This window comes from Gopherus evgoodei, chromosome 6 (assembly GCF_007399415.2).
Source record: "Gopherus evgoodei ecotype Sinaloan lineage chromosome 6, rGopEvg1_v1.p, whole genome shotgun sequence".
In the NCBI taxonomy this organism is placed as follows: Eukaryota; Metazoa; Chordata; order Testudines; family Testudinidae; genus Gopherus; species Gopherus evgoodei.
In genome coordinates, this window is record NC_044327.1 from 28,923,510 (window position 1) to 28,949,247 (window position 25,738).

The 25,738-nt window shown below is 41.3% G+C and overlaps 1 non-coding gene across 1 annotated transcript; it reads right to left on the minus strand.

The window, feature by feature from the left end:
* Nucleotides 1-2,812: 2,812 nt before the first annotated feature.
* On the minus strand, nucleotides 2,813-2,884 carry TRNAH-GUG. The gene has a single exon. It is a non-coding gene; the product is annotated as a tRNA-His (tRNA).
* Nucleotides 2,885-25,738: the final 22,854 nt, after the last annotated feature.

Here is a 25,738-nt window from a genome sequence, read left to right on the forward strand (position 1 = left end):
CAAAGGAGGATTTTTAGGGAAAGTGACTTTAAAGCAAGTAGCATTATTGGGTTGAGAATTTGCAGTCAGCAAATCACTGTGACAATGATGTTTGAATGCTGATAAAAGCAACAGTTTGCTACTAATATTTTATTAAACGAGGATCTGCACAAATCTCCATTGTGTTATACTGTGCATTTAGAATATTTCCACCTACACTAATTTCTACATGTAAATCAACTAGGCTAACAGAGAACACAGAGAACAGATATTTTTCCATTAAATTACTGAAACATACACAAGTACCTTTGTAAGAGATATCGTGAAAAGAATGAGACTCAGCTTATGTTTTTGCAGAAGAACAGGATCTCCCTGTATTTACATAAGAAAAATCTTAGGAAGGTAAAAGGGTCAGTGGGCCTATTAACCAGTTCACCTTGTTTTTCTTCTGCCACTTCCCTTCATACATCATTGTCCTCCTCACAGAAGTTCTCTTGAGAATTCATTAGTTTTGCTTGTTGCAATGTTTCCTTCTGGGTAATCCATTTTACATTTATAGAGCCAGCTCTAATTGCAGCATGGGCCCATAACAGAGCCAGTTATGGCTGCCTAATTCTCAAGTTGCCACAGCTCCAGCTCCAGCATAAGTTAGAGCAGCATTTAGGCATCTCTAACTTCTGAGAGCTAGCTACAGCCCTTATGTGATCATGCTCCAGCAGAGAATTACCATAGAGGACTGCCAGAATAATACAGCAGACAGCACACAATGTATTCTCTTTTTGTAACTCATACATTTAGGAAGACTATTTATCAGTTACATAGTGCTTTCCATCTGGAAGGCCTGTACAAGAATGCGAGGGCATTTTACAGAGAGGGAAACTGAGGCACATAAGTGACATGCCAAAGCGCTCTCAGTGAGAAATAGAGGTGTGAGAAAGGTGAAATATGTATGTCTCTGAAGGGCAGAAGTGTTTTATTGAGGTAGACTGCAGTATTACTTCATTTATGGAATTGATGAGTCAATTAAGGGAATTTGTTCAGTAAATGTACTTTAAATTTACATTTAATATGCAGAGGCATTCACAACAGGGTGTCCATAAAAATATTATATTTACTACAACGATCACCACACAGTAGCATAGGAGAAAGGGTGATCTCCGCTAATCGTTATAGACTTTAGTTCAGGAATGTATCAATGTGGCCTAGAGGCTAAAGCACTGGAATAGGACTCAGGAAACTAGCCAGCTGGGTGACGACATGGGCAAACCACTTCACCTCTCTGAACTTCAGTTTTCCAACTGGATAATGATACTCACTTCCTTTGTAAAGCACTATATAAGTGATAGATATTATTATCATTTAACACATACTCTACTTATGTCCCATTTAGTTCAATGAGACTTAAGCACTGTCTCGAAGCAAGGCCATAGTTAATTTTATGCTTTAAGAGCTTGTCTATGCATGGAGTTGTTTCTGATTAACTCCATTTCCGGACACTCTTATTCTGGATTAAGAGTGTCCACACATGGAGTTAATCAGGAACAACTTCACGTGTACAGAAGCACTCACAAAATGCAAGACTCATGTGACCTTCTCTCCATATCATTGAAAGCAGCAGGGAAATAAGGAATTCACATGCATAATTGTTTTTATAATATTGACAAAGGATTTGTGGAGGACTTCAGCACCATGACCCCACTTTATTTCCCAGATGACATCACAAGCAACAACAGGAGTGGGAGAAGACTCCGATTAAAGTGCACTGAGACTTGACACATGTAAATAACATTGTTTAAGCACAGAACTCATCTTTATTTCACATTATTTTTCAGAGTGCTGCTCACAATTTCAGGAAACTTAATTCCCAGAACAGCTTGCAACTAAAAAGGGCACAGTATATAAACTCTCTGAAAGTTTTTACTGAAAAATTTCAGGGAGTCTGTATTTCATGTGGGGCTTTGGAAAATACAGGATCATAGAACTCACCCAAAACGTGTGTCTGTCAAGCCTCCTGTCTCTCCAGGCTATATCCACAGGTAGAAGACAGACATTAAACCAAATACAAATAAGTAATAATAAAAGTACTTGCTCTTAGTCTTACTTCTGATACACTTAAAAAACAATGACCAGAGCTTCCATAAAATGGCATCTAAATGTTCTAACTCCTTAGCAATAAGCCGTCATTCATTTAGTTATATGGTATCTATATGATTTATTACATGAATTACTGTTATTTGCTATAGTGTAATTTATAAGATCCAAATGCCCCTTTTAGAGGTCTTCTTTCTAAGAACCAGTGTTCTTATATGAGACAATGATGAAGAAAGTAAAATTACACTCAGTGCTTATCGCAGAGACAAAGGTTTCCTGGAATCACAGATGAAGGACAGTTAATTTTGTCTGTCACCCAGGAAAAACCTCCTGGTAACAACAATTAATGCCTGATTAAGCAAGTTTTTCACATCTATTGCTGTCATATTTTCAAGTAATTCAGGGTTGCTGCGTGACTATTATACACTCCTGCCAAAGATCAAAAATAAGCCGACTTCATGAGCTTGTTCAGTCCAGACCTAAAGTAGCTGTAATTACTAAAAATTACATGCTCACTATGCCATAATGTGCATCACATTATCCATAAATACATGTTTAAAAAAACAAAAACAACCCACACACTTGCAATAGACTTATTGAACTAAAACTTACCACGTGGCTGTAGGTAAAATTTACAAGTCATCCTTACAAAAATTACAAGATTTCTAATTGCTTGTTCATTGTATTATTGGGTTTCACTAATATTTTAGTTCTGTATTTTAAAAAAACATATTTCCCTTCCTGCCGTGACTCGGATTCGAACCGAGGTTGCTGCGGCCACAACGCAGAGTACTAACCACTATACGATCACGGCAAGCTATCGGAGCGCTGCATACTTAGCTTGCTTTTTTCCCTCTTGTACTGTTGAAGTCCAAAGCCGTAGCGCCACCTGTTGTCCGCCCTGCTGTTTTCAAATCAGCAAAGCCACAGCTGGCTAAAATATTTTCATAACCCAGAAATTCCACCGCAATCTGCTCGCGTCTGCTCCTGCGCTGAATTCTACTTTCTATACTAATTTATGGCTTATCAAGCCGGAGGTCATGATCACCCAGTGGGCCAGGAGTAAGTTCGGGTAGGTCATAAAAGCCGCCCGTTCTTGATGGCAATCCCACAACTTTTCTCTTTTGTAACATAGGGTCACCGGACAGCACATTTATTTAGGTACAGAACCCGCACCCATTTCTTTGCCAACAAGATGCGAAAACACATTTGCTTAACAAAAAACGAGCCCCGGTCATTTCACTATGCCACAGGGACAGGCTTTTGAATGTTCGTGCCAAGAATTTTTCTCCACTTTACCATGCACTGGACTCATGCTCCAATTGCGTTTCCTGTATTTGTAGAGTCAGGCCATGTCTACATCTAAAATTTTGCAGCGCTGGTAGTTACAGCTGTATTAGTACAGCTGTATAGGGCCAGCGCTGCAGAGTGGCCACACTTACAGCAACCAGCGCTGCAAGTGGTGTTAGATGTGGCCACACTGCAGCGCTGTTGGGCAGCTTCAAGGGGGGGTTCGGAGAACGGGAGAGCAAACCGGGAAAGGAGACCAGCTTCGCCGCGGTTTGCTCTCGCGTTCCCGAACCCCCTGCAAACCGCAGGGAAGGAGACCTGCTTGCTCGGGGAACGGGAGAGCAAACCGCGGCGAAGCTGGTCTCCTTTCCCGGTTTGCTCTCGCGTTCCCGGAGCCACCCAGCAAACCGCAGGGAAGGAGACCTGCTTGCTCGGGGTTCCGGGAACGAGAGAGCAAACCGGGAAAGGAGACCAGCTTCGCCGCGGTTTGCTCTCGCGTTCCCGGAGCCATCCAGCAAACCGCAGGGAAGGAGACCTGCTTGCTTGGGGCTCCGGGAACTAGAGAGCAAACCGGGAAAGGAGACCCGCTTCGCCGCGGTTTGCTCTCGCGTTCCCGAACCCCCTGCAAACCGCAGGGAAGGAGACCTGCTTGCTCGGGGAACGGGAGAGCAAACCGCGGCGAAGCTGGTCTCCTTTCCCGGTTTGCTCTCTCGTTCCCTGAACCGCCGAGCAAGCGGTTCTCCTTCCCTGCGGTTTGCAGGGTGGCTCCGGGAACGAGAGAGCAAACCGCGGCAAAGCTGGTCTCCTTTCCCGGTTTGCTCTCTCGTTCCCGGAACCCCGAGCAAGCAGGTAAGGAGAACCGCTTGCTCGGCGGTTCGGGGAACGAGAGAGCAAACCGGGAAAGGAGACCAGCTTCGCCGCGGTTTGCTCTCTAGTTCCCGGAACCCCGAGCAAGCAGGTCCCCTTCCCTGCGGTTTGCAGGGTGGCTCCGGGAACGCGAGAGCAAACTGCGGCAAAGCTGGTCTCCTTTCCCGGTTTGCTCTCTCGTTCCCCGAACCGCCGAGCAAGCGGTTCTCCTTACCTGCTTGCTCGGGGTTCCGGGAACGAGAGAGCAAACCGGGAAAGGAGATCAGCTTGATTACCAGAGGCTTCCTCCTTCCACGGAGGTCAAGAAAAGCGCTGGTAAGTGTTTACATTGGATTACCAGCGCTGGATCACCAGCGCTGGATCCTCTACACCCGAGACAAAATGGGAGTACGGCCAGCGCTGCAAACAGGGAGTTGCAGCGCTGGTGATGCCCTGCAGATGTGTACACCTTCAAAGTTGCAGCGCTGTAACTCCCTCACCAGCGCTGCAACTTTCTGATGTAGACAAGCCCTTAGTCTCTTGGATAGGCAAGGAGCGAGTCAGTCACCAATGCCCAGCTCACACAGGAGTGTCTATCGATTAAAGGCAATGGTCAAGTAATGCTGAGTTATACTCCGTTGCATGCTACTGAGCCAAACGCTGAAAACCACCTGGCTTTTTATCACATGCATCTGAGGAAGTGGGTATTCACACAGGAAAGCTCATGCTCCAAAACGTCTGTTAGTCTATAAGGTGCCACAGGATTCTTTGCTGCTTTTACAGATCCAGACTAACACGGCTACCCCTCTGATACTTGTCTTTTTATCTGGAGATCTGCAGGTCTCAAAATAATGAGCCTAAACAATGTTCGGATACCCAACACAAAGCGTAAGAGATTTGCAACGTGCAATGAAGTCTCGAGCAAAATGCAGCTTTATGTAACGTTCTACGTAATGGGAACACTCTTAAAAAAAGAGCTTCCTACTATCTTAAATCATATTTAAGCCTGACAAACATTACAATGTATTATCATCATAATTCCTCTGGGAAGGTTGCACTGGAAATATGTAAGAGAATATGGGGTTGCTGGCACTGAGGATGGCATAGTGGGGTCCCAATCCATTGCAGAGGTGTGCGCCAAAAACTTCACTGGCAATCACAGCCAGAAGAGAAAATTTCAGCATTGTGGGCTCTGTGCAGAGTGCTGAGTAGGGGGCAATGCAGAGCATCCCTATGCCCGGGAAGAGCATCCGTTACTATGCCTGGTGAGATTATATACAAATATAACAGGCATGATTTTTAAAAAACAAGATGAACACAAATGGAGTAGATAGCAAAATGATGAAAATAAAGTATCAGAGGGGTAGCCATGTTAGTCTGTATCCACAAAAACAACGATCCATCTGAAGGAGTGGGTTTTTTACCCATGAAAGCTTATGCCCAAATAAATCTGCTAGTCTTTAAGGTGCCAGCGGACTCCTCATTTTATTTTCATAAAAACAAAAAAAGTTACTATTACTAAAGTCTCAAATGTGAAGTTTTGTACATGCTGAATATTACAAACTCTTGTCTGCTCAGTGACCTATTAATTATCATTGATCTTCAGCAAAGTCCTGCAAACTTTACTCAGGCATGGAAGACTCCATGGAAATTTAGCCCAAGTAAGGAGAAAGATTCTAAACTCTTACAGCTTCCTAACATGCAAATACTGCTCATCATTCATCACTAATGTAAAATGGTACAACCCCCTTCCCTGTCCCCAAGACCTGCTCAATGAGACCTTTAAACTTCAGACCTTAAAAGTTTAAAACTTCTAACTGGAGTATTTTAATGTGGACTGAGCACATTGCTGAGGAGATCTGGGTTCTGGGATATGATTCAAGCCTAATGAAGTCAATAGCAGTCTTTCCATTGATTTCAGTGGACTTTGTAACAGCTCTCTCATTCTGATTCTACTAATAACTCACCATGTGACCTTAAGCAGTCACTTAACTTGTGTCATTCTGGCTAATGGGGATAATGATACCCACTCGTCAGTGAAAACCATTTCAAAATCTACAGATGAAAAGATCTAGATAAATGATAAGTATTATCACTAGTATAGTAAACATAACTCTGCTAGAACTCACTATGTCTGGAGTTCTGTTCACCATGCCTTCAGGGAGGAAGCCTACACCAACTGAGTGCTTATCTTAATAAAAAGAGAATTTATAAGCAGCAGAAAAAATTGGCTTCAGGCTATTTATAAAAAATGTAAATGAAATATTTTTAGCTGTAGTAATAGTAAAAAATATTAATTCAAATGGTTTGTAAGGGAAACATTGAAAAATATACTGAAACAATTCTGCTTCTACACTGTCTACCCCTATATTCTCTTCCTTCATTCTGTATTATTAATCAAGACATTTAGATAACAAACAGGAACGCTCTTCCCCCACAATTCATCTGCTTCTGTAGCATATTCCTCTTTTGAAGGCACAGGGACTAATCACTGTGTCTACTTCTAGCAACAGAAGGATAGAAGACTCATCCAGGCCAAAAGTGGCTAGTCAGGAGAGGAGCATAGGCCTTATCTACAACAGCATTTAAGTATGGGTTCTGAAATGGTGTGAAACGTGATTTGATCTGGTCTACATTTATAGTTAAACCAGCACTCACCTCTAGTTTATCTGCATCAGTAATAACTTTCTTTCAGTGAGGATAAATAGCATTGTCCCCTCCTAACCCACAGAAATCTCTGCAAGATTATACAGGGCAGAGGAGACAAACACCATATCTTCTATATTTATATATTGCCATATAGATTCATGGCACTCACTAAACATCACAAACTATAAACAATGTGTGCCAAATGCTTTAAGGCACAGTCCTGCATTGAGGGCAGTGTGGGGCACCTTCCTCCAGTGGGTTTTCTAGCAGCCATTGAACCTTATACAGGCACAATGCCCCCCAAGTTCCAAGAGAAACATGGCCATTTGCAATCAGCCCAAACACTCCCTCTGAATTACATCCTATTATTCCTTGTACAGTCACTACATCTGTGCAAAGTGCTACCAAATCTGAACTCTCCATGTGCACCACGATGATCTTACACCTGTGCAAATGATTGCACAAGGCTCAAGTCTCCCCAGCTCCTAATTATTTTATTAACTCCATTTTGTTCCTCCATTTTCACAATCTTTCTAGTTGCCTAGCATGAATATGATGTTGCATATGAGTTTTCATCAGATCCATGTAGCAAAGAACTCTCTACTTTTCTGCTTAGGTTTTAATTAAAAAACAAAAGGGTCCATATATTCAGCTACAATTTTTTTTCTTAAGCACATAAAACATACAAAAGAACAAAACTCACAGTTCAGCTGAAATAACCTCAAAGAGTCTGAGTTCCAATTGCCTTCTACACTTGGTGTAGTCATTGACACTTGTGTAAAGTGGATTTCAAACACTGCCACCTGTGTTAAGTGAATGTGGAATTCTGGTTTGCTAGCATTTTACACCCATTTTATGCATGGTGAAAGGCAATAAGGAAATCAGGCCTTGATTCAAGGAGGCTGTGGGCTTAATCTACACTCTGGCAAACTCCCAAATGTCTGTATAGTAAGGTAAACTACTTTCCATTACCTGATGCTTCTGGTATGCAGCCCAAATCTGTGCTAGTGATTGTCTTGTCAGTTTGCACTGCAAATTCATATCTCATTTGCAGTTCCAGTCATCCAGAGTTTCTTTGCAGTCCTGCATCCTGCCAAATTCTCCATCCCATTGTATATGCATATGGATTATTTCCCCTCATGATTTATGAATGCTTGGGATTAGCAAGTTATCTGCACATTTCACTAACATGTTGCATGGACACTGTTCCAGGTCACTACTAAAGATGTTAAAAGAAAATCCAAGCCCTGAAGTACCCCAGTAAACATCCCCCCACCCCAATTTAATACATTGCAGTTATTAACATCTTTCTTTCACATTCCTTCAGCCAGATTCCAAGCCATGTGTCAGTGTTTAGATTACATTACATTGATATCTATATATGCAAAGATATTTATGATATAGCACCTTTCATCTGGAAAGACCTCAAACTGCTGAAATTGGGTTGCACAAACACTTATTCATGAGCAAAATAATTTTATCTGTGGGCTTGGGCATTAAAATTATATGCAAACTGTCCAAAGGGATCACTCCTCTCACACTGGGGTAGAATGACTGCTATTTAATAGCACTCCGCAGCAATGCTCATTGTAGGACAGGAAATGATGAATACTGTATCAAGATGAAACTGTGGGGAGCAGAGGAGGGATTTAGGTGCAGAAGACTGAATGTAATTACTTACATTGGAATATGATCAAAACACTGGCTACTATCTCTGCTTTTACAAAATGTGCCAATGTATTTTACTGATCACAAATATTTCACATTTCATTAAAAACATAACCCACTAATAAGATGGGTCATGGGTTCAGTACTTATAAGGAACGACTCCCAGGCAAGTAATAACCCTGCTTGACCTTGCTTAGCATGCAAAATCTGACATAATCATAACACAAAGTCATATATATGCATGTATTTTTTTTATTCTTCCATATTGGTCCCCTGTCATCTCCATTCATCATGATGGTTTGCTATCCCCACCCAAACATAACAGAGAAGAGGTTGGGCATGATATTTTTACCTGCCTTGCAGGGCTTGCATGGAAGAGGAATGGAATATGCAGCAATACTGCATATCAGCATAGCTCCAAATCTATGCTTTCTTTACATGAAAAAATCTCTAGCCCTTACAATTGTGAAGAAAACCTTAAAAATATGAACATTGCATAATTAATGCAGCATTATGCCAGAGTTTGCAGAGAGCCTGAGACAATAGCTCTGAGATAGTGAATTGCCCCATTCATATCAGTGAAATATTAACTCAGATGCCAAATAATGATGCTTTAAATGTTGCAAACATTAATGATTTCACTTCTGATTAAAGCATGTAAGAAAGAAAAGGGAGGGTCATGATCTCATAATCTACTCTGAGCAATCTCTACTCTACATGTCATTTTTATGTACTTGGAAGAGCATCATCACATTTTTTCCACACCAGTCAAGAAGACATACTTATATTTTGAAAACCTCTACATTGTGAGTGGCATCTGATTTTGGCATCTCAAGTGGTTGGAGCTTAGGCTGTGGCCAGAGTTTGGAAGAGTACCTCTATCTTTATTTTTCCTTTTATCATTTCAACCTGTTCCCTCTCCACAGTCATCCTTAAAACATATGAAGGCAAAATCACACATATTATTCACATAAAATGCATATTATGGAATTGGATAATAAAAATTAGCATTGTGACTTGCCTGAAGTGGAGCCAAAATTAGTACCTGGACCTCCCAAACAAAACCCCAAGTGACGCTGTCACTTGTTTGGGTTTTAGCCTATAGCCCCAAAAGTACAATGTCAGCTAATGAGAGAAAAATCAGGAGACACCAAGAACATTTTCAGGTAAACAGAGACCAAAACCTGCTATCTCTAACTCAGGCAAAATTCCCATTCAAGTCACTGCAAATTTTTTCTTGAATAAGGACAGCAAGATTTATCCCTGGGTTGGAACATTCCTTCTTTAATAAACCATCTCTTTTGCACTGCCAAACTATAAAAGATTCCCTATCATTCCAATACACTTACATTTTGGTGTTCATCTTACTTATACAGATAAATATACTGCTGTAGGTTTTTTTCTTAAAATTCCTTCAAGCTCTTGTTGCCTTCAAGGACTAAAGGATTGGGCCCCTGATGTCCTCTCCTTTGTCTAGGCTTCATTTTGTGTATTGCTTCTTTTGTATGTCCATTACCCCCTACTAATTATGCCCTCTTGTAAATCAGTATATGTTTGCATTTAGTTAAAAATCTAGGGGACATAGAAAGAACACTCACATTGTTATATAGATTGACCTTTTTTTAAATTTCAATAGACCTTTATACAGTGCACCTACTCATATGTACTGACCCAAATCTATCAAAAAAGGGGCCAAATTAGGCCCATGCTCACTTTTGCTGGCACAGTCCAAAGGTGGCTGGTGCTGGCCTGGAATGTGTGTGTGTGGGGGGCTTGGGGGGAGGTTGCTAGCACCTGCAGATAAGTTTAAAACTGTTTGCATCAGTGGAAATCCTGACCAAGGGCAGGCAGCAATACTGAAAATGGTTGAACTGTTGGTGCAGATGGGGGAAAACCTGTTTCAGCACCACAAGAGATGATCATGATGGTTCCTTCCAGCCTTAAAGTCTAAGAAAGGGGTATACATAGGCATGGGAACTAGGGGTGCAGGGGGTGCTGCAGCACTCCCAGATTTTTTGCAGAGTCCTGGCTGCCAGCCCTGGGCGTTCCACTGCTGCCATTGACCCTGGGCCCAGGGTCCTGGCCACTGGCCCAGGACTCCACCCCCAACCCCAGCTATGGCCCCAGCCTCAGCCCACTAGAGCCACAGCTCTGTTCCCAGCCCCAGGGGGCAGAGAGGGTCATGGACAGGAGTAAGGGGGAGGGGCGTAGCACCCCCCCACTCTGAAAACTGTTCCAGCACCAGTGGGGGTATATATTCTAGTGCACACTAGTGTATCCTGCACCCACCATGTGAACTCTGCTGGCACATACTAACATTTCTTTTTTGCGCATTAATGTAATTTTGTTTGAAATGGGACTATATTAATTTGTGTTAGGGAACTTTTAGTGCATGCCAGCAGGGTCCACATGGGCCAGGTAGACCTAGTGAGCATGAGGGACATGGGCATGCCCCCACCCCAATCTCAGAAGGAGCTCTTCCCTCCCTATTCCAATTCCCATCCCAGTTCTGGCAGGTGCTTGATCTTCCTCCCCTCACGCCCTACTCCTGACAAAAGCTCACTCTTCCTCCTCTCTCCCCACCCCCAACCCTGGCCTCATAGGAGGTCACTCTTCCTTCCCCCCTCCAAGGTCTGGGAGGACTTCTGTGCCCCAATGTTTATTGGGGGACGTGCCCCTGCTTGCCCCTCTCCTTGCACCTGCCCCTGGTGAGCACAAAATTGACACACCTCTGGTGCAGCTGTTGAGTGTGACAGACACTCTTCTTTCAGGTAGGCGTAAAAAGCAGTTCAGCTCCTTTTCTGGAGCAACATTAAATAGGACTCTGAGCTACGTGGGTGGAAGGTTCTGGGGGCTAGATACTATGTGATATATATGTGTGTGTGTGTACGAGAGAGAGAGAGAGAGAGAGAAAGAGAGAAGTGGCAGATATGCCACAAAAGTAGAAAGGAGGACAGCAAACAAGCACTAGATCAGCCCTCACTTGCATTTTCTGTAATGGTGTGAACTGTTTGCTCTCATCTACACTAACAGTTCAGCCATTTTCAATTCTAGATAAGGAGGTCCCATTCTTATCAGCAACAGGTCAATTTCTTGTTGTAGGTTAGGCTAAAAGATTATAGGAGCAGTTCTCAAACACTTTCATAGCACGGACCTCTTAAAGGAAAGACAATGTAGACCCACTCATTTACCATTTATGATCATATAACGTTTTTATTTGCGGTGCCATTGTAGCTTGTTAGTCCCTGGATATTAGAGAGACAAGGTGGGTGAGGTAATATCCTTTATTGGTGAAAGAGACAAGCTTTTAAGCTACACGGAGCAATTCTTTAGGTCCCACTGTGTGATCACTGGGTGATCTCCAGAGCATAAGGAGTTCTGTCACCACCTGCTTTCTAACTTTGGGAGCTTTTGCTGCTATGCCACCAGGGCCGGCTCCAGCTTTTTTGCTGCCCTAAGTGGCAAAAATAAATAAATAAAAATAATTTCACGATCGGCAGCACTTCGGCGGCAGTTCCACCACCCCTGCTTCATTCTTCGGCGGCAGTTCGGCGGCAGGTCCTTCCCTCCAAGACGGACCAAGGGACCCGCCATCGAATTGCCACCAAAGAGCTGGATGTGCTGCCCCTTTCCATTGCCGCCCCAAGCACCTGCTTCCTGTGCTGGTGCCTGGAGCCGGCTGTATGCCACAAGCAGAGCTCTGACAGTAGCAGATAGCCTACAAGCATGAAGATCTGAACCCTGGCTTCCACCAGTCTTGTTACTCCTTGCAGAGTGACCTCAACAACCCCCTATGGTCCTGAGTCATCCCAAATCTGTCTCCCTGAGTTCTTAACTACTAGATGCTTAGAATTTTCCTCTCCAGTTCATCGCCCCTGAAGGAGTAAAACCTGCCCCCAATAATCAGCTACAGCAGGACATACGCCACATACACACAGTTTGTACACCGGAGACCTGTTTGGGATAAAAACAAACAAATTATTTAATAGAAAAAAAGATTCAAAGATGAAATAGTAAGGAAAAGCACACACATACAGGTTACACAGAAAATAAAGATGCAATCTCAGGCATTATACTTCTTTAGTAGCCAAATTCACTTTTCTAATACAAGTTAGAAGAGTTTCCTCGTGTGTCCTCTGTCCTAGAGGGGAACCAGTCTTTCATGGACAGCACCCCACTTGCAAGCTAGCCCTTAGTTTCTGGATAGCCTTTACTTCAAGTGCTGCGCCCTTTTAAGAAGGTTTGCAGGGTTTTTTTTCCTCTCTCTCAGACTATGGTAATTCATGGTTATGCAAAGCTCTGTGTAGCTTGAAAGCTTGTCTCTTTCACCAATAGAAATTGGTCCAATAAAACATACTACCTTACCCACCTTGGGCTCGCTAACATTTTTATGGCAGCTGTAGAGTAACTGCTTACATGGACAGGTAATCTCAGGAACGTAATGTTATTCTGGGAGTTGTGTGAAATCTCACTGAATCTGGTGAGCATATCAGCCACTCTCCTTTCAGGATAAATGTAAAAAAGCAGATCAGCTCCTTTATGGGATAGCTGAAACAATAGGAGCCACTGCCTAAAACAAACACTGATCAGGAATCTCAGCTATGTGGGCAGGAAGGTTTCACTGGGGTCTGGATGCAAATGCAGGGTTTAGATATTGTTTGATGGAGCTGTGCATGTGAGAGAGAAGCTGCAAATACACCACAGACGTAGAAGAGAAGACAGCAGGCAAGTACCAGAGGCAGACACAGAAACACTTGTACCCTTACTCTGAAAAAAAGCTAGAGAGCACTTTGGGGCAGAAAGGGGGTTGGAACTGTGAACAAAGAAACTGTCATAAGAAAACAAGAAGGGCCATATTGGCTCAAACCAATGGTCCATCTAGCTCAGTATCCTGTCTTCAGAGGTGAAAGTAAACTGGTACGTGCCGGTATGGAGGACCAGTAAGAAAAGGAGACTGACTGAGGGAGGGAAGAGAATCCTGCTCCCTGCATAAGAATAGTTTAAACTCAGCTGTTCCCTGATGGTTCAGCCCCCAGGGCTAGGTTTCTGGCCTCCTTGTTAATTTCACTCACAGTAGCTGGGGGGAGGGGGTCGAGGGGAGGGTGTGTTTGACCATGTCTGCCCCCGGGGATGAGAGGATCTCTCCTACTAATATACACAACAAATACAAGCATTTGGCTGCACAGCTTAAATCCAGAGCTAATAAAAGCAGGTGGAAGGGGAAAACTCACTGTCACATTGGTTTCTTGTCTCCTCCCTCCCCCTCCTCCAGCCAGGCTGCAGACAAGGCTCTGAATTCCTCCCCATTCCCCCCAGCAGGGATTTTCCTCTAGGCTCTAGCTTGCAGTAGACTGGCTGAGATGCCTGCTATTGCTGCCTGCAAAAGAACAGTTTAAACTCAGCTGTTCCCTGTGCAGTTCAGTGCCCAGAGTTAGGAGCCGTTTCTGGCATCCTTATTAATTTCACTCCCAGTTGTTGTTGGGTGTGTGTGACCATGGCAGGGGCAGTACTTTTCTGTCCCTAGGATGAGGGGATCTCCTAAACACAATCAAAATCAGGAACCATTTCCAAGTTCAAATCTATCCCATTCCCTCCCCAGCAGAGGATCATGGTTCTGATGTCCAAACTACTTGCAGATCCTCTTTGAAATGTTACTGTTTAAAAAAAAACAACACAAAAAACCATGGAGAACATGGTGGAAAGATGTGTCATGATGATTAGGGTTTATTTTGGACAAAGCAATTTTGCTAAAGCAACTAAAGATTTACAGGGAAAGCAAATAGCCCCCATAGACAAAACCACAAAGGGATTGGAGGGGAAAACTGAATATTCAGCAAAATTATTGTGCCACCTTTGAAAGAAATAGTAGTTTTCATTCCAATCCACCCTCTTTCTATATTGATTTAAACACCTGAAATGTCCTTAGGACAGCGGGTGCAATCTCAGATCTCTTTTTGTTTTGTCCTGCCTGCAGAGTGCAGAGGCTGAAATTGATAAAACTTTCTTTAAATATCTTGTATATTTCATGAAGGCTATTCCAGTTGTCCTTCATTCATCCCTGACTTTCCCTTCCTCTCCTCCTCGACCCCCTCCTTGGCTGGCTGGCTGTTGTCTTTGCCTTGGTTACTTACTCCTTGGCAGACCCAGCCCAGCGACACCTGCTGGCTCTCTGCAGGCAGCAGCCCACAAGGGCCAGTAGCTGGGGTCACTGCTGGTCGGTGGCAGGCTGCAGCTGCATTGTTTGTGACACATACATACACATACACATACATGCAGTATGTATGAATGTGTGTGTCACAAACAATGCAGCTGCAGCCTGCCGCCGACTGCCCTGACCCCAGCAACCGGCCCCTACTATTGTATTTTAGTAGTATTGGAGATCCCCTCATCCGGGGGCAGAAAAGAACTGCCCCTGTCATGGTCACACACAGCTTCCTTCCCTCCCCAACAACTGGGAGTGAAATTAACAAAGATGCCAGAAACCTCTCTTAACCTTGGGGGCTGAACCATCAGGGAACAACTGAGTTTAAACTGTTCTTATGCAGGACGTAGTCTCTCTGTTGCAAGCTGGAGGAGAAGGAGGAGGGAAGACACAGAGAAAAATGTGACAGTGAGTTTTTACTTTTTCAGGCTTATTCCAATAGTAAAGTTTTATTACAGACAGTACTGGTAGTAGTAATAGTAGCTTTATTTTCTCTATCTATGTCATGCAATGGGAGGGATCCATGAAGTACCTAGGAGAGGTGGATGGGTTGCTTGCAATTGGACCATATGGGTAAGAAATGTAAATTACTTTCACCCCTGCCCAAACCCCAGGGCTCCCAGCTGCCTGTGCAGCTGGTAGCTCCAGGGTTAATTTATAGGGCCTGGATCCTAGCTTCAGCCGAACCCCTGAGCCCTTTAAATCCTGATTTAAAAGCCCCAGGATTTAAAGGCCCCACCTCTTCTGATAGAGGCTATGCCTCTTCCAGTTGAGGCCCCTCCCCCTCCGCAGGACTCTGGAGTACCGGTAAGTCCTTTAAGTTATTTTCACCCCTGCCTGTCTTCCAGCAGCGGCTGGTACCAGATGCTTCCGAGGGAATGACCAGAACAGGGCTATTATCACATGATCCATCCTCTTGTCATCCAGTCCCAGCTTCTGGCATTCAGAGATTTAGGGTTTAGCGCTCACTTGCTTAATTCCTACTTTGTTCAGTGAACAGGACTTTATCAACATTCTGTGTAAACCAGGGGTCTCAGACTCAATTTTTCCTTAGGGCCAGTGCCAGTCCTCAAATCCTCCCAGCGGGCCAATAAATGCCACCCCAGCTGACTGCCCGGTGACTAGTGACGCTGCCTCCATGGCTGACTCCGTCCGGCAACTAATGATGCTGCCTCCATGGCTGACTCTGCCTGGTATCTCTGTCCCTCTCCCCCAGTCAATGGGAGGTGTAGGGGGGGACGATGACGGGGAGGGGCAGCGCCTTTAGCATGGATGTCTCCTGCCCACTCCCCCTTCACTCCCAGGCCAGCAGCCATGAGGGTCGGATGAAATAACTTTTTTAAGAGTTTCCGTGGGCCGCACTGGGGAGGCTCTTGGGCTGCAGATGGCCCACAGGACGGGACTTTGAGACCCCTGGTGTAAACAAACAGGATTGTATCAAAGAAATACCTGGTCCCATCATCATTTGTCCGTGTAACAGAAACAATCTTCAAGACTCCAAATATTGCTTCACCGTTCAAAAGGGGTAACAATATTTCAGTATTTCTAGATGCATTTAATATGTGATTTGTCCTCTATGCAAAAAAGTTCACACTATTTTCCCTTGTTTTCTCCTCCCATCTCTTCTGTTCCTCTCATCCCTGCTCCGCCCTTCATATGCTTCCTGGCTCCCTTATTCCCTTGAGAATTCTCTCCCACTCTTATGCCTTGTTTAAATGAAAAAAATGTTACTGATGTTACTCTGTTTCCTTATAGACTAAAGTTAAATGAATAAGGCTCTTTTAAGCCAGAATAAGAGCATCCACACAAGGGCACTGCTAAATTGTTTTGGTAAAATCATTACAATTTTCTTGTGTAGGCAAGTCCTAAATTTCTTTCCTGCTATTACCACCAGGCCCCAAAGTGGCCCATATCACTCTTCTCCTATGTAGCAGTAGTTCCTAATGGAGGTGGCTTAACAGGCTTCTCCTCCTCATTTCCAGATGCTTTGAAGCCAGAAATTAGGAGGAGAAGCTAGCATCATGTGAGTTGTCAGCCCTCCAAAGACCCAGCAAGTGCTCCATGGGTCTGAGAACCACAGTGTTATATGAAGGTCATAATAATTTTAACAAAAACCTGTAATCAGATATACTTTTTCATGTTTGTCCTTTTATTATATATTTGCCCTTATAAAGATTCAATAATCGTGGAAGATGAGTAATCATAAAAGGCTTTAATTTTTCATATATTTCAAATGGTCATAACATACATTAAGCAAATGTCAGTTATAAGAATTCAATTATTTCCTTTTAAAATGTATGGATTATTGTCGTGCACGTACAGTACTAAAAGCAGCAGATAGAGCCATTGATGGAGTACTGCAGACAGCAGTGTGGGAGCAAACTAGATCCACACAGCTTGACCAATGCACTGCAATCCTGTTCTGCAAAATCTCTTCTGTTTTCTGTTCCTGAGACTGCCTACAATGCTGAATGGTACCAAATTACACTGTTGTTTTGGAATGTGAATAAGGATCCTTTAGAGATTACAGTATTGCCAACCCCAAGTGTTCAAAAACCATCAGCCAGGCCAAAAAATAAAAATAAAATCAAAATCAAAATCACAGGACCATTTAAAAAATCATGAGATTAAAAAAAATAAAATGCTGGGTTCATTTTATTTATCTCCTGTTTTCTAAGCCTTTAGGGAGCATTCAAGTCACATTTTGAAGCATTTCTCTACAACTATGAGGGCTAGAAAGAAACTTACTTTTTTAAATGAAAAATGAGACTCTCACGTAAGCATACGTTCAATAAGAGGGCCTTCAAGAGAAATACCACATAGTGCCAGATTTGTGACAAAATAATGAGAATTGGCACCAATGGGACTAAGAGAAAGCCTCTAATTTTTTTTTTCCGTGAGAGACCTAAAGACTGGATTTGGATTTGAAAATAAGGCTCCAAGGTTGACCCTTAATTTTTTGCTTCTTTTTGTATTATAGTGTAAGGATTTCTAGCAAAATAAATTATTCTGGAGAAAATAATCTTTCCCTAGGCATATATAAAGTTAAACAGAAGCAGTAAAACCAGGAATATTTTTCTTTTTAATGGTTGATCCTCTAAAGTTTCAATATCTGAGTTTTCCTCAGGGAAGGCAAAGTGTATTTGATTTTATTGACTTAATATCATGTCTTTTTTGTTTTGTTTTGTTTAAAATATACTTTCCACCATAAATAAAATAAAATGCAGAATTGGAAAGATTATTAAAAACATTAGTTCACTCATCAGAGAATGCCCAAAGTAGTATCTTGTGATACTGACCATGCTTCATTGATTTAAGGTCCCAAACTTCTCATTTCAAAAGTACCCCCACAAAAAAATCATCCAAATATATTTCCACATAACGTATCCTAAAGGGTTTCTTGTATTGTGTTCAGCTTTGAACACTGAAGCTAGTTTTTAATGTTGTTTGAAGATCAAATGAGGTTTAACCAACCAGTACTAGATACAGAGGCTTTATCTGCAACCACACTATGATGTGCCTTTAATACCTTTCAGTAACATAAGTACTTACATCCTAATAGGTTTTTAGCTTAAGATCTAATCATCCACTCTTGAATTAAGATGCTTGAATGAAGCCAACTCATTTGGAACTAAGCACTTTAATGTCAACGGAGACATATGGTATTGAGACTGAATTACAAAGGATCTCTTCTGAGCCATCTCTTACGGAAGCAAGACTAAGACTTCAGCATTATTATTAGTTTACTCATTTATTTGCTAGCAAATAATTGAGAGTAAGATCTTCTTCAGAAAGTGGGAATGGTCTAATAATTACAATCTGGTGGTAGAGTACATTCTCGTATGCATTGATTAAATCTCCCCGTCCATATTTTATGCCTCCTAGGGTATGTCTACACTACCCATCGGATAGCAATCAATCCAGTGGGGGGTGGGAGAAGAAGAGGGGCAATTTATTGCGTCTAGTCTAGACATGATAAATTGATCCTTGAGCATTCTCCCGTCGACTCTTGTACTCCACCGCCACGAGGCGCAGGCGGAGTCAACGGGGGAGTGGCAGCAGTCAACTCACTGCAGTGAAGATACCATGGTAAGTTGATCTAAGCATGTCGACTTCAGCTACATTATTCACGTAACTAAAGTTGCATAACTTAGATCGATTCCCCCCCCCCAGTCTAGATCAGGCCCTATGCTGCTCCGTAAATACAACTTTTTGTCAACAGAAACATTAAATAAATGCAGTGCTACTTCGATTACCTGATTCTCACTTATTCAAAACTCTAAGGTGTCAGAAATAAGGTCATGGCTTCTAACATCTATTAATTACACTAAAAAGTCCATTGATTATCCAAAATTATTCAATGGTCTCCCTTGCTCTCAAATAATTGAGGCTATATAAAATCTCTTCCTTTAAGATGGTGTTAATGCCAATGACACCAATAGACAAAACCCAGGGAATTTAAAGTTAAGACTGAATAGCCATTGAGCAGTTCAGCTGGTGCTCTGCAGCCTAGAGGGGAGGCCTTCTTCCCCTAACAACAACTATAAAACTTCTATGCAAAACCCATTTACATGAGCTTTATGCTAGAGAGAAGATTTTGGCCATCCTTAGAGTAAATATTGCAAAAAGTTACCAAAAAAAAATCTTATAGTGTCTCCATTTGAAATAGCAGTAACACTGTCTTTTTAAATGTTAGAATCTCCATTATGAACATATGAGGAACTCGCAAATATCAATCTAGTTACCACCTCTCAGAGAGCTGGATTACCTACATCGACAGAAAACCTCCTTCCATCTACGTAGGGAGCATCTATCTTACAGCAGCTCAGCTGCAGCACCATAGCTGTGCCATTGCTGCGGCTCTCATATAGACATACCCTTAGGCTGGATCTTGAAGGCTGTTCGTTGCTTAATTCCCACTGAAAAATCTGTGGGAGTTGGGTGTCTAAATGCCTCATATTGTTTCAAGGCAAATTGCACATACAAACATCCTGGGCTGGAACTTGGCATTTAGCATGTTTCTAGAGAAGAATAGACTCTCTGCATGAGGGACAAGATGGACTGGCCTAAAATGGAGCATAACACATCATATGATAGGGGGAGCTAATTTTTGTGTATTCTTCTTCCATGAAGAACTTGGGAGGCTTTTTATGCAATTCACCAGTGAGGAGCTATGTTCTTTGTTTTAGTGGGTCCTCAGAGGGGTGACCTTTCCTTTAGATAGGCAGCTTGCAACCTAACCCACATGTGTCAGCTTCCAGGGCTTTTTGGGTCACCACAACACAGATCTATTGTGCTGACCTTTGATGATCTTCCAAGATCAATAATAATTTCAGGACAGACACCTCAATGACAATTTTTGCCTCCACAATGCAGTGTGTACTGCTGTGAAAATATATATAAGGCCCTTCATTTTTGGTTTTATTTTATTTAATTTTTCCAAGAAATATACCAGCGTTTATTATTACAACAAAAGCAGGTGAAAATCAATGGAAAAAATATTAATTTTTCTGGGTAAATATTGGGGTTCATTTTGGTGAACAGAAGGACAAGGGACAAAAGTATGCAGTAGATTAATGCTTTGGTTAATGGAATTCAGTGTGATTTGCTGCAGAACTAAAACAGAACTCAAAACACAATGTCACCTCTGAGTTTAAGGAAACAATATCTCTCTAATTCCCAAATATAACTTTTCTTTTGAATAAACAGTAGGACTGTCAAACAAAACAATTAATCATGATTAATCACAATTTTAATCACACTGTTAAACAATAATAGAATATCAATTTAAATTTATTATAAATATTTCTGGATGCTTTTCTACATTTTTAAATATATTGATTTCAATTAAAAAGCAGAATACAAAGTGTAGCACGCTCACTTTATATTATTTTTATTACAAATATTTGCATTGTAAAAAAGATAAACAAAAGTGCAATCTACAAGTCGAAGCATGAAGGGGCATATGAATGTTTAGCATATCTGGAATGTAAATACCTTGCAACACCAGCTAAAACAGTTCCATATGAACGCCTGTTCTCGATTTCAAGTGACATTGTAAATAAGTAGTAGGAAGAATTATCTCTCGTAAATGTAAACAAACTTGTGTGATTAGTTGAACAAGAAGTAGGCTTTGTAGGCTCTAAAGTTTTACATTGTTTTGTTTTTGAGTGCAGTTATATACAAAAAATACTACATTTGTAAGAATACTTTGAATTCTGTGTTGTAATTGAATTCAATACATTTGAAAATATAGAAAACCATCCAAATATTTATAAAAACATTAATTTGGTATTATTAACAGTACAATTAAAACTGCGATTAATCACGAATATTTTTTTAATCAAAATAATTTGTTTTGAGTTAATAGCTTGAGTTAAACTGTTATTAATCAACAGCCCTAACAAACAGTTCATTGTTGTAGATTTAGAGCTATTAGCCTATAAATATTTACATTTAATAATTGGGTCACACCATTTGCAGCATGCTGGGACACAGCTGCGGCCCATGTGACAACCTCAGGGCCATACAGGTAGTATTGGATGCGGACCACAGTGGTAAATAGACTGAGAACCACTGCATCAGCATCATCCTTTTCTCCTCTTTTTGTTTTATTTAAACTTTTGAATACTTCTTCGTGTTCTGAAATGTATTCTGATACAGATTTTCCTTTTTTTCCCATTTTAGTGGGTCAGATCTTTAAACTGTTATCTGGTAGCAGCTTGAAATGTATATGTGATGGGCATGAGACTCATCAGTATGTTCAGTTGTGCACGCACTTCAGAGCTTGCATGCATGCCTGTTTATTGTGTGTGTCTTCTATACTTAATACATAGCTTTACTTCAACAGGCAGTTTTGCATATACACACAGACTAATGTATTATTGTAATACATATAGCTCATGCAATGTATTGTATTTTCTTAATAAAACATGTTATTTTCTCTATATCTGAATAATACAAAAGTAGGGTGAAAATTGGGGAAAACACAAATGCTCTCTGTAAAACCTGGGATTTTTTTCCGGTAAAAATCGGTTTAAACTGAAAACGAAAGGCTTAAGGATATAGTATCTGGGCATATCTGAAGAATGCATGTGAAGTAACAATGTAACTAGGTGAGAATGTGGGTGGGAAATGTTAGAATTATACTCAAGCTCTGCCCAACATTCTCCCAGTCTCAAAGCAGCCAGACTTCTGCTAAAATGCAGGTCTGAAATTATTATTTAGTCTGGCATTTGAATCATCATTATTAAGCTTCAGTGTTAGTGCATTCACACATTAATAGGAATGAAGGTCGCTCACACCTCTCAGAGGTATTGTTCCAGACTCCTTGTCTGCATACAGTACTGCATCAGCTAATTTGGAAGTTCTTCTTCATACCTATAAAGACTGGACTTTTAAAAAAAAATGAAAGTTGAAATTCTGTATCAGCTCAATGTGACCCATGCACTTGAGCTCTCTCTCTTACTTAAAATCATGAGCCATTTGAATTTTGCCACTAAATTTATGCATGCACATGGAGGCTTCAAAGGGCCTGAAATAAGGTTGGGAGAATGAAAGAAAGGCAGTGAAGATTTTAAGAAGATAGGAGAAACATGTTTTTCAGATACTCCCTTTAAAGAGAAAATAGAGGCCTGGATCCTGAAAGCTGATCTGGGTGGTGGAATCCAGCATCTCTGAGGAACCTCTACCGCCCTTCTACACACAGCCGTTTACCTACACTAGCAGTTGGGGATGTTTGCTGTAGCAGTTGTTTGTACTGGAGGAGGGTAGTTTGGTAAAGGGCTGAATGGAGCAGGTGGATTAAAGGGGATGATGGAAGGCTGGCATCTTAAGCAAGGCAGCATTAAGGTTGCAGGGCATGATCTCTGGTATACAGTAGGTCTGGTAATGGTGAGGTATGTGTTTGTGAGTGATGGAGCACAGGGTAAGTACGTGGCTTTACATTTTGTTGCTTTTGTGGAGTTGTGACAGGAATGTTGTTTGCATAGAAACTCTAACTGCTTCACAATAACGCTTTTGTGAACTAGTTTTCTAGGTGTTAGTTAATGCTTAATTTGGCTTAGGGTTAGCTAAGGGGAGGGAGCAGGCTTGTGAAAATAGTAGCAGTTGTGCACAAGCCCTTACATGTCAGCTGCCATGCATCAGTCCTCTTTTCTGTCAGATTTTATCCTCTAGCAGAGTAGCTTCTGATAAAGAAAGTTTCACATGCACCCCATCAATCAGTCTGGTTTGTGTGTGTGCCAAGCCCCAATCAACCAAGGATGTTTGTGTACATATAGCATAAACACTCAGGTTTACCGTGATGAATAATGCCTACAAATGACCCTAAATCCACCACTTAAAGAAAACAGAAACTACCTGTTGCACCAGCTCTACTCAGAATTCATCTTTCTATACAGCGTTGTGTAGAGAGATTTTTAAAAAAAAAAGATATTGGTTAAAAATGAAAAGTAGGACTGACAAGGAAAAGTTTCAGCCACAGCTCAATTTTTAAGACTTCCTATTAAAAATGATTTAAGAGAAACCAAAGAAAATCAACAACTTGAGATACAAATGAACAATGCATGCTGACTGGCCACCTACTTTTAAAGCAAAACAGAAAAATATGCCCCATTTTCCAGCACATTTGAGAACAGAACCCTAACTATAGAGTTGCTATTAGGACCTTTATTTGTTTATATATACATACATACACACACATATACATACATACACACACACAGAGACATGCATGTATCTAAACACAGATGGATTGCTATTCCTATAAGATATATTCCTGCCTAATTAAAAAAAAAATCTACTCTCATTTCTGAGGCCTTTGAGTAGTTCATCATTTTCAATAATGGAGAACTTTATGCAGAGAGCTAATTAGGAAAATGATAATGAATGTTTAAAAATAGAAGATCCACGTTGTGACTGGTAAACATGATGTTAACACCCCCATACACACACTTTGCCAGATTTCTTGTTTTTCAAATGCAAATATCTTTCTCAAACGGGCTCATATCCATCCTTGAATTCCAATCAGCATTTCGCATTTTGCTGTAATTTTAATGAGCCACCACTTGAGGGAACCTAAGACTCTTTTGCCTTGTGCAGTTCAGACATGAACACTAAATATGTATCACAAATGTTAAAACAAAACATCTCAACAAAAGGTCTGTCTAACAGAGAAATGCACACAATTTCTGGAAGATCCCACAATATGAAACCAAACCTATCCATTTACTGTAGCAAAAAGACTCAGCTAGAAGATGGCCACATTATGAAGAATAAATTATGAAAGAGGAAATGAATTTTTTAGATACAAATATTCATGATGGTAAAAATCAGCATTTTCCTGGCATGAATTAGCAGAGAAAATTCTCCACTCGCATTCACACTACAGATTTCTTATGTGTAGTGTAGTTCTCTGAAGCATATATTCCACTTTTTCTGTGTGCAGAATCCCAGTTAACATCAATGAAATAATTTCCAAAATCTGTATGTGGGTCAGAAAATAGAATTTTATCCATAGAGATAAACTCACTAAAATTATTGCTGATATAAGACCAGACATTTCATCTGAGTAGGGCTGCGAGGCACCCAAACCAAACACCCTCCCTAAGATCTGAATACCACAGAGCTTTGGTAAAAGTTCAAATGTTGATCCCTACATTGTAGCTGGCATCTACCTCTGAAAATAAACCAAACCAACATCATGAATTTCAATACATGCTGAAATTTAGGAAAAATTTTAATCCAGATCCAAACTCCATTGCTTGAGTAGATATGTGGCTGTTTTCATCGTGACTGTCAAGTCCACTCAAGTCTAAGGTGGATGTAATATAAGATCCTCTTCTTGACATCTCTCTTACTTTGAAACATGCACATTAAATCTCAGTGGTATAATCAAACAATTCCCTGCCATAAAAAATTATTAAATTTTAAGACACCAGTACAACGCTAATGAATGGAAAGCACAAATTCAGTTCCAAATATAAAGCATAGTTAATAATTGCAAATATTTTCTTCCTGTATTATTATTTGTATTAAGTTATTAAAGTAAGTTTGACATGCAGTGTTTAGTCTTCTCTTTGACCAAAATATGACATTAGAAATCTGTGCTTGTGACATGATCATCAACTTTTCTCATGGAAAAGACTGATAGCATATACTGCACATAGGATTTTAAAAAGTTATGGTACATTAAAGCAAGAGTTGGCAACTGAAGCCTAATCTATGCTAGAAAAGGTTTGTTGATATAGCTGTACCAGCAAATCCTCCTAGTGTAGATGCAACTTTTATATATAAAGAAAGTATGGGACATAAGGTCATGAATGGAAATTTGCTTAGTTACGAACTCAGCATGTGAGTCATAAATATGTTCAAATTAAATAAGGAAACACATTTTAGGTTTTCTATTCCCTTCCCCTGCCAATGTAAGATTGTTCCCTATTGTATAAATGTGATGCCATGTAGCTCTCCTCCCTCATAATCATGTGGGCTTGGCGAAGACAGAAGTTCCAGGGAGGAGCTAGGCCCTGGGGCTAGACACACTCAAGCAAGAAAGAACAAACACAAAGTGCAGCCTCCACAGGTATTGCAGCAGGGACCATCAGACAGTGATGAGGTCATCAGACTGCTTTGTGCAGTTTTGACTCCGGACATTCTCTACTCTGTGATTATTCAACCCCCCTCCCACCCACTCTCTCACAGTCCCTTCTCCTCAGTCTCTCTCCACCTGGCCTACATGCTCCTCTCCCTCTTCTACCGGGTTCTATTCTTTGTCCCCTCCCCCCGTTCCCTGTCTCCTCTCTTTTGTCTTTCATTTAGGTAATCCCCACCCTAAGCATCAAAGAAACAAAATAACACTTTCAAACTATTGTTCAGGTTTAGTCTACCCTACAGACCTACGTTGGTATTACTACATTGCTCAGGAGCGTGAGCTTCTCCCATCGACACAGCTACCACCTCTTGGGGAGGTGTATTAATTATGCTGATGGCAGAGCTCTCTCCCATTGGCATAGG